We start from the raw sequence: 16,049 nt of genomic DNA, 5'->3' as shown, positions 1-16,049 counted from the left end.
TTTAATCCTAAGGATGCTGAATAGCAAAGCATGTGCGCCCCCACTGGACATCAAGTAGCTAGTAGAGGGCAGAAAGGCAGATATAAATTTTGTAAAATAAAAATAACTATTTGAATCCCAGAACCATTGTTTGCTGTTATTCTCATGCTTGCGTAATACATACATTGTGCTTTAAAGTGGCAAACAGTAAAGCAGATCTACAGATGAAAAGTCCACTAGTGTTGAGTCGACCTATATGATTCCGTCTGGAGAGGACAGTGTGATATAGTGGTCAGTGCTGAGAATGTTATATCAGGAGCAGTGGCAATTCCTGGCTGTCTAACCCAACACTTACTTGTTGAAGATGTGCTGTATATGGACCATCATCTTCCCCCACTTGGTGAATATGGGAGATAGTCTTGTTTTGCACTATAACTTTTTCCACCAGGTCCATAATGTATAGTTTTAGTTACTAAGGTGTGCCCATGGTGTTCTCAGTGCTTCACTAGTGCACATTTTCACACACACAGAGTGCAGTACCTTTATTGGCATACTAAAGATACATTTTCATTTATTTGTTAAATAAGTTCTTAGAGTGTAGTTTCATAATTAGAAAGCAGAGTGGCCCCGAAATACAAAATACAGGAGTTTTACATGTCTTGTCATTATATATAATTATATAATTAAACCAACTATGTTGGTTTGCCAATTTTTAGAAGTGTTCCTGCCTGGGTCCCCCCACCATGACTCTGGTCTTTTGACTCATTGACTAGCAACATTATCTTAGTCAAGGGATGGTGCCATGCTATCTCTCACAAAGAAGTTTCATGGCTTATTTTTTTTCTTTTTAAAATAAAAAATGTAGTCTGAACAGAGGTTAGAGAGAGAATTATGTTTGGGAACAGAATGTATGAACTCTTCAGCATTCTAACCATGACCTTTTACCTACTCTGTCCATTAAAAGAATTCAGGATGATCTTCCTCAATATAGACTCTATGATCTGTTAGCCAAAAGCCAGGGATGAATTTCTATCGCTGAGAAATGATGGAGGGGACTGCCTATTCTAAGCTGTCTTGTAGCAATAATCAAAATGTTTCAGTAGTTAAAATGCATGAGTCAATAATAACTTACTGTCGCTATAACTTCCTGTGGTATCATGAGGACTAGAAGACATATTGTAACACAAGTGAGAACTGGCAAGGACTTGCAGGAAGCATCTCATTGCCCACTTGCATGGTAGGGAACCCTCAAGTACTTATAGGGGGACATCCAATCCCTGCAGACTGGCTCCTGGTGCAGGTGTTGATGTGGGCTGCCTTCTCGATGGCTTCCAGTCTCCTGACCTACCTTCCTAATCGTGGGGATGAGCTGAGGGACTCACGGTCCAAGGCAGCCAGCCGCTCTCCTACTACCCTCATTGGAGGCGAAAGCAGGACATTAAGCTCTGGGGTGGAAGTTTGCAGACATTTCTCTGCAGGGGCCTCAGCCGCTGCATCACCAAGCCCCGCCCACCATTTGCCCCAGGTGCCAAATAGAATAGGTACACCATTGCCAGATTTAAGGATCCGGAGATAATTTGCTATTTGAATGTAAGATAGCCTTTTGTGGACTAGTACCCATTCATCAGATGACAAGAGTGGTAAACAGTGAAGTCAAACATTTATGTAGTGCTGGAGGTAGAGCCTGTGTGACATTGCTTCACAACGCTGAAATGAATACATCCTACACAAGTATAACGTCCATTCATAACAGTAACTGGCACTAACACTGTCTCTTAATACTTGCTGTTGATAAGGTAAGCTTGAACCAAACAGAATCCTAAATGAACAGAATCAAATTAGTGGAATTGCCAAGTGTGAATAATTTAGGACTCATCATTGGCTATGATTTCTTCTCCCCTGCAGATCCTAAATTGTGTATTGCCAATTGCTGTTGATGTATTTACGTAGAAAGGTCACAAAGCTCTTGCATCTTATGGCTTTCTGGTTACAATGGAATTGTCATTACCCAGTATTCTATTGTAACTCAGTTTTAATAATAGAAGTGAAACAATTATAATAGATAAAATAACATATGAACAGCTGCTGGTGCCATACTCTTCACAGTTTTTTGTTGACCTTCGTACAGTGCTGGACTAACATTGTCTGTAGTGCTAATGTAATATCATAACACTGTATAACATTTATTTCCTGGCTCGAAAAAGCTTAGCATCAGGGTGAAAAATAATCACGGGTTTCAATTAATTAGTCTATTGCCAATTTTCATCTTTATCATATACTGAATAAAAGAGTTTGGCATCATTACACCTTGCTTAAATGAACATATTTTGTATTGAGAATTTGCACTTCAGCCCTGTAGAAAACAAGGAACAAAAATTTCCATTTTCTGAAGCTAATTCTTAACATTTTGCACAGCACCCTTCCCTTCTTGGTGCATATAGCAGGATAGCCCAAAGCAGAATGCATAAATGAATTATATTTTCCTGTACTGTTGTTATTGTTCTGGAATGCAACTTCTGCTCTTTTGAGAACTCATGCAGTTTCCACAGCGTTTTGTAATTAAATACATTAGTCCAACTTCAGTGACTTCCATACAGTGTAGTGCTTGCTTCTAGATTGATTCAAGCTCCCTATTTTCCACCACACTTTGATGCGTTCTGTGAAGCTAAAGACAACTTGCTATGAAATTGAATTTTTTTAAAGTGATTTTTTTCTAATTTAGCTTCTCTGATCATGTTTTCCAATTCCTTTCCAATTTCACATCTCTCCATGCTCTTGATTCCCCCCCCCCTTACGCCCACTGAGTGCTGCCTTACTGCTGCACGTTGGTCGCTTTCTCTGGGAAAAACAGCAAAAGTGGTAAATGTTTTTGTTGTTGTCTGGATCTACATTATTAAACTAACTTCATGCAGACGAAGCAGGAAATGAAAGGTGCCTGGCAAGTCCTTTCACAGAGGGCAGCCTGACTCGCATCTCAATGATAACAGTATGACCACATGAAAACAAGTGCGCAGAAGCCACTACTGGCATATTAGGATTTAGAGACATTTCACACATCACGTGGCAGTTGTATATGCCAATGTCATGGTAATACAAGCATCACACTGATATTTCCAGTATTAAACATATCAGGTGTGAAGGGCAAGTGCATGTCCTTATACAGGGAATAGATGCATATATGAAAGAGCGGTAGCCAATTAGAACTGACCAACAAGTGTCTTCAAGTGTTTAGGGATGCAGACCTGTCTAATATGTGTGGCTTCAACAAACACAATCCTTATCCATGGTTCCTCTATATATTTGTGAAACAGCCTGAGGGGTGGGACGTGTCGGGCAGTCCAAGTTGGAATAGAGCCTGCCCCTACAGCTCCTGCCCTCCCTCCCTGGAAGCTAGCCTCGTTCCTCTCAGACGCGCCAGAGACAGAGAGACACACAGAGAGTCCTGCCAGACCAAACATGAGCCCTCATTTCCTCCTAGAGGGAGGCAGAGAGAAACACAAAGAGAGCTGCTCCAAGCTGCTGACAGCGATACAAAGAGAGCCGCCCCTGCTGCAACAGAGGGAGAGAGAGGCAGACAGAGAGAGCTGCCTCAAACTGTGCACAAGCCCTCCTTCCCTCCTAAGAATGAGTCCTAATTAAATGCTATGCCTCCTGCTGTGAGGTACACACATGGGGAGAGGGAGAGAGAGAGACAGAGAGAGATCTGCACCTCCTGGTGTCTCCTGGGTCACCTTCTTCTTTCTTTCTCCAGGCATGTCGTCCCACCAACCCGTTGATAGGCAGCTGTATGGCTGGGCCTTGTGTAGGGAATCCCCACCTCTAGGGGAAAACATCAGGCAAGTGTACACTTAGGTTAGCATGAGATTGGAAAAAACTGTCTACAAATAAATCCCACATTTTTTTCCAAATTGAGAAAAGCAGGAAGAAGAGGAAGAGAGAGCAAATTCTTCCCAGCACTTGGTTGGGCTGCCTTTCTTAATGGGCAAACTTTTTCCCCATCAGAGTCCCTTCTAAAACAAGTAAATGTGTGGGCAGGACCTCCAGACATATAGGAATTTGCAGCCGCATCCTCAGAGCTTGGTAAGCCCAGCACTCACTTTATTTTTAGCTGCCATTCTTGCAGTTAACTGGGGGTATTGTTGGGGGCTTTAGTGGGGTTTTAATGTATTGAATGTTTTTTACTGTTAGCTGCTATGAGTCTTCGGAGAAGTAGCGGGATATAAATTTAAAAACAAACAAGCAAATAAATAAATAGAAGGGAGGTGGGGCTCAGACCTGAACCTGTGGAATAAGCAGAAGAAAGAAGGTATCCAGCAGCTTGTGTCTTCTGAGGCCTCTTCAGGCTATCAGGTAAGGCAAGGCCCCTGCCAGGGAAGCCGTTGACTCAGGTTCCCTTTGATCTCCAAGGACCCAATCTTGAGAAGAGGGCATTGGGAAGTCCAGGGTCAGCCCACCCCCATACCTAGCCTATTTGGTGCTCGGGACAAGCGGATGGATAGGGCTTGGTGATGTGGGGGTGCAGGCAGGCCACCTGCCCATTGTATAACCCAAATATCTCCTCTTCCTGCCTGTACATCTCCGCTGGTGGCTAGCATGTTTGCCCCGCATGTCTCTTCCACCTGCCCGCCTCGCCCATTCCCCCTGGCCACCGCCACCTTCACTGCCTGCTATTCCACCCAGCAGGTGTTATCCATCTTTGTGTCTGTTCTAGCTAAGACCAAAGATCCCTTGACCCAAAAGTTTGGAGGTGCTTGTGAAAGTCCACATGTGCCCCAAGCATTCCAGGTAACAGCTGCATGAGTCTGACTAGGGCTGGGCAAGTGAGCAAGCACTGTTCACACCCAAAGTGGGATGCATTGTCTTCGTGAGTTCGATGTGCCTAGTCAACCTATCACTGATTTGCAAAATACTTAAGGGAAAAATAGGCGCAGCTGCACATCCATCATTTCCCCTTTGTGCCCATTGTTTCTCATTTAGTGTTCCCATCGTCATTAGAGACCAGCTGTTAACAGCTCAAAGGGATTTGGGTTTTCTTTGTTTTTTCTGCATTCCTACACACAGACCAAGAAAAGAAAAATGTATAAGGGACAAATATAATGTGGTTGCTTTTTGTTGTTTTTTTAATGTTGGCCTGGTTACAGTTCTATTAATTTCTTTCTTTTTTTAGTCCTTAGAATATCTACATATCAGTGTTGGATCTGTTTGTACTGACAATATAAATATGAGCTTTCCCATGATTGAAGCTTAAGCTACATTGGCTTGAAAATGCCTTAATTTTCTGAAGAACATTTGGTTTTTATACACCGCTTTTCACTACCTGAAGAGGTCTCAAAGTGAATGACAATCAATTGCCTTCCCTTCCTTTCCCCACAACAGATACCCTGTGAGGTAGGTGGGACTGAGAGAGCTCAGAGAACTGTGTCTACCCTCAGGTCTTCCAAAGGGTTGCATGCAGAGCTGCTGGCCAGCATACCCAATTCTCCAGATCAGAAGCTACTGTTCTTGCCTACAATCCAAACATCAAAAAAAAAGTCATATAGGAATTGGTGGTCAGGAAAATTTGGAATACAGGAGTAGCTGGAGAATAAATAAACCGCTTGGAAGTTCTTTTGAAGGAAAATAATTAATTATGCATAGGACTGGAATGATTTTTGTTAGATGTTTGTTAGAAGAAGAAGAGTTATTTTTTATACCCTGCTTTTTACTATCCAAAAGAGTCTCAAAGGATCTCCAGTTAGAAGCTGCCCCTCTCAACTGCTATACCCATCTGGCTCTCTAGATGTTATCTTGCTGATGAGCTTTATGACTTCTGTCTCACAATTCATGCTAGATGCAAAATTACAAGTTATCTAGCACTCAGCAGTCAGACTATGGCTCAGATATATCCCAAAGTTGTCTGCAGAAATCTTGGCAGATTGAAAGAAATATGCAGAGACTTTGTATTTTTATAAATAATATATCCACTGTGTCTCTGTCTTTGCATGCTTTCGTATAAGAACTGAGCACAAGAAAAAAATGGTGTAATGTTGGCAAGAACTGCCTCCATTAAGACTGAAACCGTGAGACCATTGGAGGAGCGCCCAAAATAAATGCTTTAGACAGACAAAAAAAGAGGCTTCTTTACACAGAGTGATCAAATTCTGGCATTTGTTGCCAGATGGTGTAACAAGGGTCACAGGAATCGACAGTTTTAAAAGGGTATTAGATAGATTGATGGACGACAGATCTAGCGGTAGCCACTAGCTGTGGTGACTGAGGGTAACAACCACGTTCAAAGAAAGTCAATCTCTGAATCCCAGTGCCAGGAGGCAACAGTGCCAGGGGAAGGCCTTATCCTCTATGCCCTGCTATTGGCCCTCCAGATGAACTGGTTGGCCACTCTGTGAAACAGGATGCTGGACTAGATGGATCCAGCAGGACTTTTCTTGCATTCTGAAGTTCTTTTGTGCCAGTCCATTGGCTGCAAAGTCATAACTCGAACCTTCCTCCTCATTTTAAGTCCAATTCAAGGTGACAGTGTTTACCTTTAAGGCCCTTCATGTCCTGAAGGTCCCTCCCCCCCCTATAAGCCCATGCTGAGTGACAGTTTTGCTCAACTCAGCAACACATTTTCATTGTTCTTATTCTTAGAGGAGTACATTGTGCTGCTTGTCCACTGACAGGCTTTTCCTGTGTTCAGTCCAATGTTGTGGGTCAATCCAGTGTTGTGGAATGGCACCCAAAAGAAATTATTAGATCTATACCTCCCTCACAGTATCAAAGGGCTTGGTCTCTTGAGCTCACTGTTTTTTTAAGTATCTAAAATGCAGCAGTCTCTGGCAGACTTAAAATAAGTCTTACTCAGATTATTTTTACTCTTGTTAACTAATAGGGAACCCCATTTTTAAAACAGGCTGGGGGCTGGAGTGACTAGGAGGCTGGGGAGAGTTGTACAGCCACCATGGAGTGTACCCACATGGCCTTCTACACCCTATCCTGGTGGCAAAGAGGTTGAGCAGAGTGCTGCAGAGCATGCCTGGAGCACCTCCCCTGCCATCCTGGCAGCCAGGAGGCCAGGGAGAGCAGTGTAGGACTGCAGTAGAGCATGGTGGAATGTATGTAGATGGCCATCCACAGCCCCCCAGCTTATCTTCTGCTGGCTCTTCCTCCAGGATGGAGGAGGACAGGGGTAGAGAAGAGCCTCTCACTGACCCATCAGTGGGTGAGTGCTCTCACCATCTTGGGGACATGTCCCCCAGTTTGGGCCAATCAGAGGCTTGGCACGTGATCAGAAGGACCCAACGGTTTTTAAGTGGTATGATTATCATGGGTCTTAGTCATCTGGTAGGGCAGGCTTATTAATGTTTTAAATAAATAATGTATATAATAGTTGATATAAGAATCTCAGGAAACTAAAGGCTAGAGGTTATAGAAATTCACAAAAGCAGCTTTATGTCATAAAATAAATGAGCACACAATGAATAAACATGGATCATACGCATACGTGCCTCACAGGCTATTTCTGGTCACCTAAGCCCTTCTAAGATTCTTGGACATGATCTTCAGTTGTCTGTGACAGAACATCTATTTTTAATTTTGCTTGCTCATTCTTCATTAACTAATATAATGGTCGATACGAGAATTGTAGGCAATTAGAAGCATGAAATTAATGGAAATTCACAAAAGCAGCTTTATGTTGTATTCAACAGAATATTCGACATTGTATGTGTTAACAGGAACACTTTTCCTTTACATCTTCATCTATTCATATTTTTTATCTCTAGCATTCACTCTAATGAAGCTTTTTTTTGTAACCTGAAAACTTGCATACTACGCTGGCAGGTCTTTATAACTGCGTTGCTTCAGTGATCCTCTGACTTCCATCATCTTATGTAGAGGAACTGGAATCATTAACACCTCTTGACCACTAGAGGGGACCAATGTTGCAATGTTAACAGAATTCCTTTCAGCATCCTTTATCCCTAATTCTAGTTGTAACAAATGGAATTGCACCAGGTTACTTATTCCTTTAGCCCTGAGCCAAACGGCTCTGACCCAAAAGCTAGCCTGCTTTCGTCAGATATCAGAAGCTAAGCAGGGTCTGCCCTGGCTACTATTTGGATGCGAGATCTCCAGGGGGTACCAGGGTCTTGCTTGTCTCCTGTGGTTAAATGGCAAAGAGAGAACAAGTTGATGCAAGGATTGGGGAGGGGGAAGGACATTGTGCTTCCCACTTTTGGTGGGTTCAGCGGACCCGTTTAATTGGTTAAGAGCCAACATCACTGCTGAAGAATGCATTTGCTGGGGAAGGGGGGGGGGAGTTTCTTCCAGCTCAGTCTAATCTGGAAGATGGCGCCCTATCCCATTGATTTACACTGTACAATCCAACCTGAGACTCAGGGCATTTCCTCACAACATTATTGTGTTGATTCTGCTCTCAGACTGCTTTGGTTTATCCCATGAGTTCTACCCATTCTCTTCAGACATTAAGTTTTGCCTCACATTATTATCTCTAGGGTTTTTTCCAATTCTTTTGGGGTTTGTTCTCATGTGCAATGTTGCCTACGCGTTTGTTTGCTTGTCTCCCCACCAACCTACTTTTTGCTCCTTGTACTGTTCTGACCTTGGGACAACTCCTCCCTCCCCTCCCACTGGAAATCCTTTCCCATCCAGAAATTTTAGTTTTAATTTTCTTTCAAGTTTTTGATTTTAAACGCATCCTATACAGATATACCAATATACTGCTATAAAATCATTGCTCTTCCAGGCCTGTCTCCATATGCCACAACTCCCTCAGTCCCTCACACACACATGGGCAGAAGGGATTCTATTTTTTGTGTAGGCATAGGTAAGAGTTTTTAATAAGCATATGTTGATATGAAATACGCCTCTGTGCCTCTTCAAATGACTTGCCCCACTACAAATTTAATTCTTATTATTATGGTTTTCTCAAGATTTGTTATTACTTTTGATTTTGAAGGGGTCAAAAGGTGATTCTCATCCAAGCACATTTTTGGTGACACAAATGATCAGCTTCTGAGCACATTTCCTCCCTGCTTGCTCCCAGAACAAAAGAAAGACTGCCTACAATAGAAAAGTTTGTTAGGTCTCTCTCTCTCCCCCCTTTCTTCACAAAGTTGTTTATCTTCACAATAAAACTATTTTATTCTTTTAAATGGTTAAATGGCTTGGTGCTTAACTCTCTTTGCATATTTAAACTCTGTCAACAGTAACACCTGCAAAAATGCTAAGGGAAGGAAGGGGAAGCTCCATGCCCAAGAGAATTTTGTTGCCAGTGGAAGGGCTCCAAAGAAAAGCTGGAACTAGATGATCATGGAGAAAATCTCCCAGTAAGAAAGTCAGCCAATACCTTCTGTAGAGTAAGGTCTGAGGAACTGCACACAGCCATTTGTATTTTTGAGTGCTTGCATGAAACACTAAATTCTGATGCGAGATCAAAACTGTTTTTTAAATGAGAGGCAAAGGGTGGGGGAGAGACTGAGGAACACAAAGATCCACTCAGCCATGTGTAACTAGTGGCGTAGTTCTTTAGATCCCAGCTTTGATTTATACTACTTGCTTGTGTTGCTTGTTGATATTTTCATCAGCAACAAGATCATTCTGTCACCAGCTGGCACTTCCCAAATGACCTCATGTTAATTTGCATGTGTTTCTTCAGTGTCCAAGTATTGTTCGTTAGCCTCTTCATTCTTTTCTGGCCTCTTGAGGCTTGTTTACCTTCTTTCAATGAAGGGGCGTAGTTCAGTGGTAGAGCACATGACTCGCCTGCCAAGGGCCCAGCTTCATCCCTTCAGCAGCTGCAGTGTTACAAAGGATCTTGGGTAGCACAAACTGAAAACATACCTCTACTCCTTGGGTCTGTTTGGCTACAGTCAGTCAAAATGACTAGTACTGTGCTAGCTGTACTGATTCACGACATCAGCCTGAGGCTGCTTCAAGTGATAGGGACAGTAGTCTTTAAGACAGGAGTAGTCAAACTGCAGCCCTCCAGATGGCCATAGACTACAATTCCCATGAGCCCCTGCCAGCATTCGCTGGCAGGGGCTCATGGGAATTGTAGTCCATGGAAATGTGAAGGGCCGCAGTTTGACTACCCCTGCTTTAAGAGAATTAAAGGTGATATTAGTCACTGATAATATGCCCCCTGGTGAGATCAAATGGAAGGTTATGCCAACTGATTTGTGACTGAATTCTTGCCCAGGAGGCCATGTTCAGGTCTAATGGCGGTCATTAAGCTATTTGCCAGAAAAGTGCTCCCCAGCGTACTGTATGGTATTGAAATCTGGGGCTGGGGAGACTGGGTTCTGGACAAACTGGAAAGAATCCAAAATCTGTTTATGAGATGGATACCTCTCAGTGGTCCCCTATAGCCCTGTTGAGGGCAGAGTTGGGACTACCCTCTCTGAGAGCCCAGACCAATGTAATAGTTTTGAAATACTGGATAAAAAAGGTACAAAATGGCACATACTCTTTAGGCTGGCAGAGCTTCATTCTCTTCTTGGAGGTGGAAAACCCAAAGTATATCTTAGTTGTCATCCACCTTCTTCTCCTTTGCTGGGCTGCTGCCGGTGGGGGATCTGGGTGAGGTGCCATCTTTTGGTGCCACTCCAGTCTTTTTGCCAGACCCTTCTTGTTTTTCTGACCCGCCTTCTGGGTCCTGGAAGCAGGGCAGGTGGACAGCTTTTTGCTGCAGCTGCTCAAGTGTCAGAGGAGTTGAGGACTGGGGATCCAGACCGTTCCTTGGGGATCTCTGCTGCCACAGACCCCTTCTCACAATCTCTGGTCCCACGCCTTCAGGCCGGAAGCCTGAAGCTTTGCAGATCCTTCTCCTTCCATCTAAAAGGCAGAAATATCTCTAGTCCTAATAAAAGTAGGAGGAAAGCTATAGCTATATTCTAAGTGTGATTAGACTCAGAGCAGGGCTCAAGGTGTCCTACCTGAGCAGTAGGGCAAATCAGACTGGAGAGGTCACTCAGTGGTCGCTCAAGGAGGATTGGCAAAATATTTGCATTTCAGTTTGCCCTACCTGAGTGAGCAGAGGTGTGACCGAACCACCTGGATGACTTCAGCACCACTGAAGGAGAACACATTATAAAAGTCAAAATAGCATAAATATTGAATAGAAACATATAATTAAACATTGAACAATATATAGAATCATAGAATAATAGAGTTGGAAGGGACCTCATGGGTCATCTAGTCCAACCCCCTGCTCTATGGAGGACACTCACATCCCTATCGCTCATCTACTGTAACCTGCCACCCCTTTGCCTTCACAGAATCAGCCTCTCTGTCAGATGGCTATCTAGCCTCTGTTTAAAAATTTCCAAAGATGGAGAACCCACCACCTCCCAAGGAAGCCTGTTCTGCTGAAATATTTCTCTGTCAGGAACTTCTTTCTGATATTTAGATGGAATTTCCTTTGAATTAATTTCATCCCATTCATTCTGGTCCATCCCTCTGGGGCAAGAGAGAATAATTCTGCTCCATCCTCCATATGTCACCAATACTTGAAGATGGTTATCAGATCCCATTTCAGTCGTCTCCTCTATATAACAGTATAAAAGCTCCAGTCTATGTCCAGCATATTGGTCAGTATTAATACTAACCCCATAGAAGGGTGAAGGAGGAGGAAAGAATGAGGGAGGTCTCAGTCAGTTGATCCAGATGTATTTCTGCTGACCTCAACCATAGGCTTGGCTGAAGGGCTCTGTCTTGCAGGTCCTGCAGAACTCTACTAGTTCCATCAGGGCCCTGATCTCCTCCAGGAGCCCATTCCACCAAGCAGGAGCCAGGGCCAAAAAGGCTCCTGGCTCTGGTTGAGGCCAAGCATATTTCTCTGGCTATGGGTAAGGGACCTCCAGCCAGTTAGCACTGGCTGACTAAAGTGCTCTCTGAGGGACGTATTCAGATAGGCAGCCTCTCAGATACGCAGGGCCCAGAACACATGTGGCCTTGAAGGTTAATTCCAGGACCTTGAACAAGATCCAGAACTCAACTGGGAGCCAGTGCAGCTGCCAGAGAACTGGCCTTATGTGGGCCCTCCAAGGTGTTTGAATGAGGACCCATGTGGCTGCGGTCTGAACCAGGTACAGTTTCTGGGGCAGGGACAAGAGAGAGCTTGTGTAGAACAAGTTACGATGAGCAAGCGTGGAGGTTACTGTCACATGATCACCATGGCAAGGTGGTCCAGGGCGAAATAGGGCACCAGTAGTTTAGCTTGGCAAAGGAAAAATGCCAGTTGCACTACTCTTATTACTTGAGTCTCCATGGATAATGAGGCATCAAAGATTACACCCAGGTTCCTAGCTAACTGAGCAGTTGAAAGCTGCTTTTCATCCAGCCTGGGGAGATGCACTTCCTGGTTTGGCCCTTTCCTCCCCAGGCCACAGAGCCTCTGTCTTCAAGAGGTTCAGCTTCAGTTATAGTCAAATTTGACTGGCTGGCAATATTGTTGTTACTAGGGGAAAGACCAGATATGAATCAAAAGTGGCAGCTGACTGTGACTGTAGCAACAAGAATAATACGTTGTGAAGGAGTCCTTTAAAAATATTTTGATCCATCCTAAAAACCTCTTTTAACACCAAACATTGTTATCCCCAAATCTTCAATATAGACCTGATTCGTCCATTTTTTAATTCAAAAGATTTCTTGGTTCTAAATTACAGGTCTTTCTTTCTTTAAGGAAGATTTTAGCTTCTTTTTTTTCCATTTGCCTTGAAATTAGAATGGTTTGATGTAACTTTTCTGCCATGATATGCCAAATAATTCTGATAGCTGTTTTTTAAAAAGGTTAGCCTTCTGTTTCTTCATTTTTGTTTATATATTCTATACTAGTATATATTATATGTTTATTGGATATGTATTTCACCTACCCTGAAGGAGGTATGGGTTAAATCGTGAGAGTTGTTTTTGGATGAGAATGCATATGGTCTTGCTAAATGGTAAAGCATTTGATTAGAAAGCCCATTCTAAATACTTTTACCAACATAAGAGATGGGACTATGTACTAGTATTTCAACATAAAACAAAGCATTATCTATTAATGCATGCAGTTTTGATTTACTGACTTCCTTAATCACAAAGTTTCAATTGTAACTTTTGTTAACAGTAGTTACATACTGCTCTCCCACCCTAACATCTTGGTGAGTTATAGAAATATTATTGACTTATGCATACAGTTTTTTATGGATTGCTCTTGCCTTTCTTCAAGCCAGATATGGCTTCTTATTCATGCATGGTTACAGCAGAAGGATACAGCTGCCATGATTTAACAAAGGTAGATTAATAACATAATATGAATCATTCTAGAAATTTTTCACATGTCAACATAAGCATTCCTTGAGCATGGTGCAAGGAAATCATAACCCATTGTCAGGTGTAACTGTCAATTTCCCAACAGTTATTACAGGAAGTAATCTCCAATGAGCAAACATGATCTAATTCCTGACAAATTCTAGTAGATGTATAAGGAAAGCCAGCAGAAACTTACTTACTCTTTCTTTCTTTCTTTCTTTCTTTCTTTCTTTCTTTCTTTCTTTCTTTCTTTCTTTCTTTCTTTCTTTCTTTCTTCTTTCTTTCTTTCTTTCTTTCTTTCTTTTTGACAATTACATAAATTAAACCTGCATTAATAATGTCAATACATTCAGAACCATACTACAAATAAAGGTTCTGCAGCACCCAAACATGCAATGAAAGATTTGGGTGAATTTCCTTGGGGGAATGAATTACATTTTATTTTATCTCTTTCTTGCAAGAACTTGAGGAAATGAAATTGATGGAAGATCTTCACATAAACAATTTGTGGAATTAATGGCTTCAAAATGTGGCAGTGTACACCTGCTTAGATGACCTATTTAAAGACTGTATAAATGCACGTGAGGTCTACTGATAGCTATCAGTCATAATAGCTAAAATTGAACCAGTACACGTCTCAGCATCAGCTGTTAGGGAGAAAAAATAGAGGGCAGCTGTTACCTTCATGCACTCTTTGAAACATCTGTCTGGTATCCACTGCTGGAAACAATATTTAGGATTTGATCAGCCTTACCCATCAGAGTTCTTATGCTAACCATAGAGACAGTGACAAAGACAGCTGACTGCATATGAAAGAAATGTCTACCTGAAATTGGGCAAAACCTATCTGGAAAATTTTGGCGAAGAAGAGACTTATTTTAATTGGCTTTTTTGGTAGTTATAGATCGATGAAAGAAAGGTCAAATGTTAGCATTTGTAAAGATTTTGTTAGCTGTATTGAACCATTACAACAAGACAGAACAAATCAACTATTCCTTGGGTTATCTACTCTACCAGTGTGATTCTCAGATCAATACATTAGCAGAACACCATGAGCTGCAGCCACATTGTGACTGCTATCCATGCTCCCCAGGTAAGATACAAACTGGGTGCCATACTGTCACTCAATACAACCTTATTCATGGGGCATTCCAGACAAGAAAGGAATAGCTAGAAGAACCTATCAAAATTCGGAGGCAAAATATGGCCTCAATAGAGCATACATTCTGACAAACACTTTTAAGATCCTTTGCCCATGAAGCATGCTATGAACCATAATGGAATTTTCCTAATGCATTTCTAATGTCCAGAAAAAATAATCAGAAATTGCCCTGTATTATGCTTTGGAAAATGTTGCCTTGTGCTAAAGGTAAAGGTATCCCCTGTGCAAGCACCGGGTCATGTCTGACCCTTGGGGTGACGCCCTCTAGTGTTTTCATGGCAGACTCAATGCGGGGTGGTTTGCCAGTGCCTTCCCCAGTCATTACAATTTACCCTCTAGCAAGCTGGGTACTCATTTTATCAACCTCGGAAGGATGGAAGGCGGAGTCAACCTTGAGACGACTGCTGGGGTTGAACTCCCAGCCTCATGGGCAGAGCTTTCAGACTGCATGTCTGCTGCCTTACCACTCTGCACCACAAGAGGCTCATATTGTATACATAGGAATCCTTTTTTTACTGGATTTTCTCTACATGGAAAATGTGCCAGGCTCTACTTTGTTAACCTTCACTGTACCTTTCCTTGGTGAACTGTATCATTTTACAATAGTAAATCCTTTTTTCACACAGTTCTTGTAATGTGCCCAGACTTTAAGCAGAATTATATTAAAGGAATTAAAATATTATGAAACTGAATAACATAACCTTAATGAAACTGATTAAAATACTCCTTCCCACTCCATAATTGTATACATAAAAGGTAAAAGTATCCCCTGTGCAAGCACTGGGTCATGTCTGACCCTTGGAGTGACGCCCTCTAGCGTTTTCATGGCAGACCCAATACAGGGTGGTTTGCCAGTGCCTTCCCCAGTCATTACCGTTTTACCCCCAGCAAGCTGGGTACTCATTTTACCAACCTCGGAAGGATGGAAGGCTGAGTCAACCTTGAGCCGGCTGCTGGGATCGAACTCCCAGCCTTATGGGAAGAGCTTCAGACTGCATGTCTGCTGCCTTACCACTCTGCGCCACAAGAGGCTCTTGCCTTGTGCTAGTGGGTCTCTAAATACATTGAAGGGCACTGGTTTCTCTTACACTGTCTGCAATCCTAAGGTTTCTTTCTTGAGAGTAAACTTCATTGAATAACATGAGTAGACCTGTTTAAGCTTGCTCCCTGTATCTCTAACATTTATAGGAAGGGTTTTGAGAACCAGAAATCCAGCTGTGGATGGGGTTTGGGGAAAGGGGTTGTCCCTTGCTGCAAATATTTAAGAGGTTCTTTGATAAACTTCTGTTACCCACATCAACTCTAAAACAAATCAACTTTTGTTGAAAGAAATAATTTAATGAAATGGACACACATATTCAAAATAAGGTAAACAGGGAACAACAGAGCTAATAAGTCATACGTGTTGCAAGAGGAGGACTGAAGTGGTAGACAATGGAAGTGTTTTGCTCCTGGAAACCTGGCTGTAGCCTCATTTTGTGGTTACTGGCCTACCACATAAGTATTATGTCATGTGAATAAATGGGCTTACAAGTCTCATTCCCTTGGGCTCTGGAAGCTTGGAGAGCTCCTTGGCCATTTTCAGGTTTCCACATGGAAACGCTGTTGCCTT

The sequence above is a fragment of the Paroedura picta genome, chromosome 7, assembly GCF_049243985.1.
Source record: "Paroedura picta isolate Pp20150507F chromosome 7, Ppicta_v3.0, whole genome shotgun sequence".
NCBI classification, from domain to species: Eukaryota; Metazoa; Chordata; class Lepidosauria; order Squamata; family Gekkonidae; genus Paroedura; species Paroedura picta.
Note: the sequence above shows the minus strand (reverse complement) of the source record.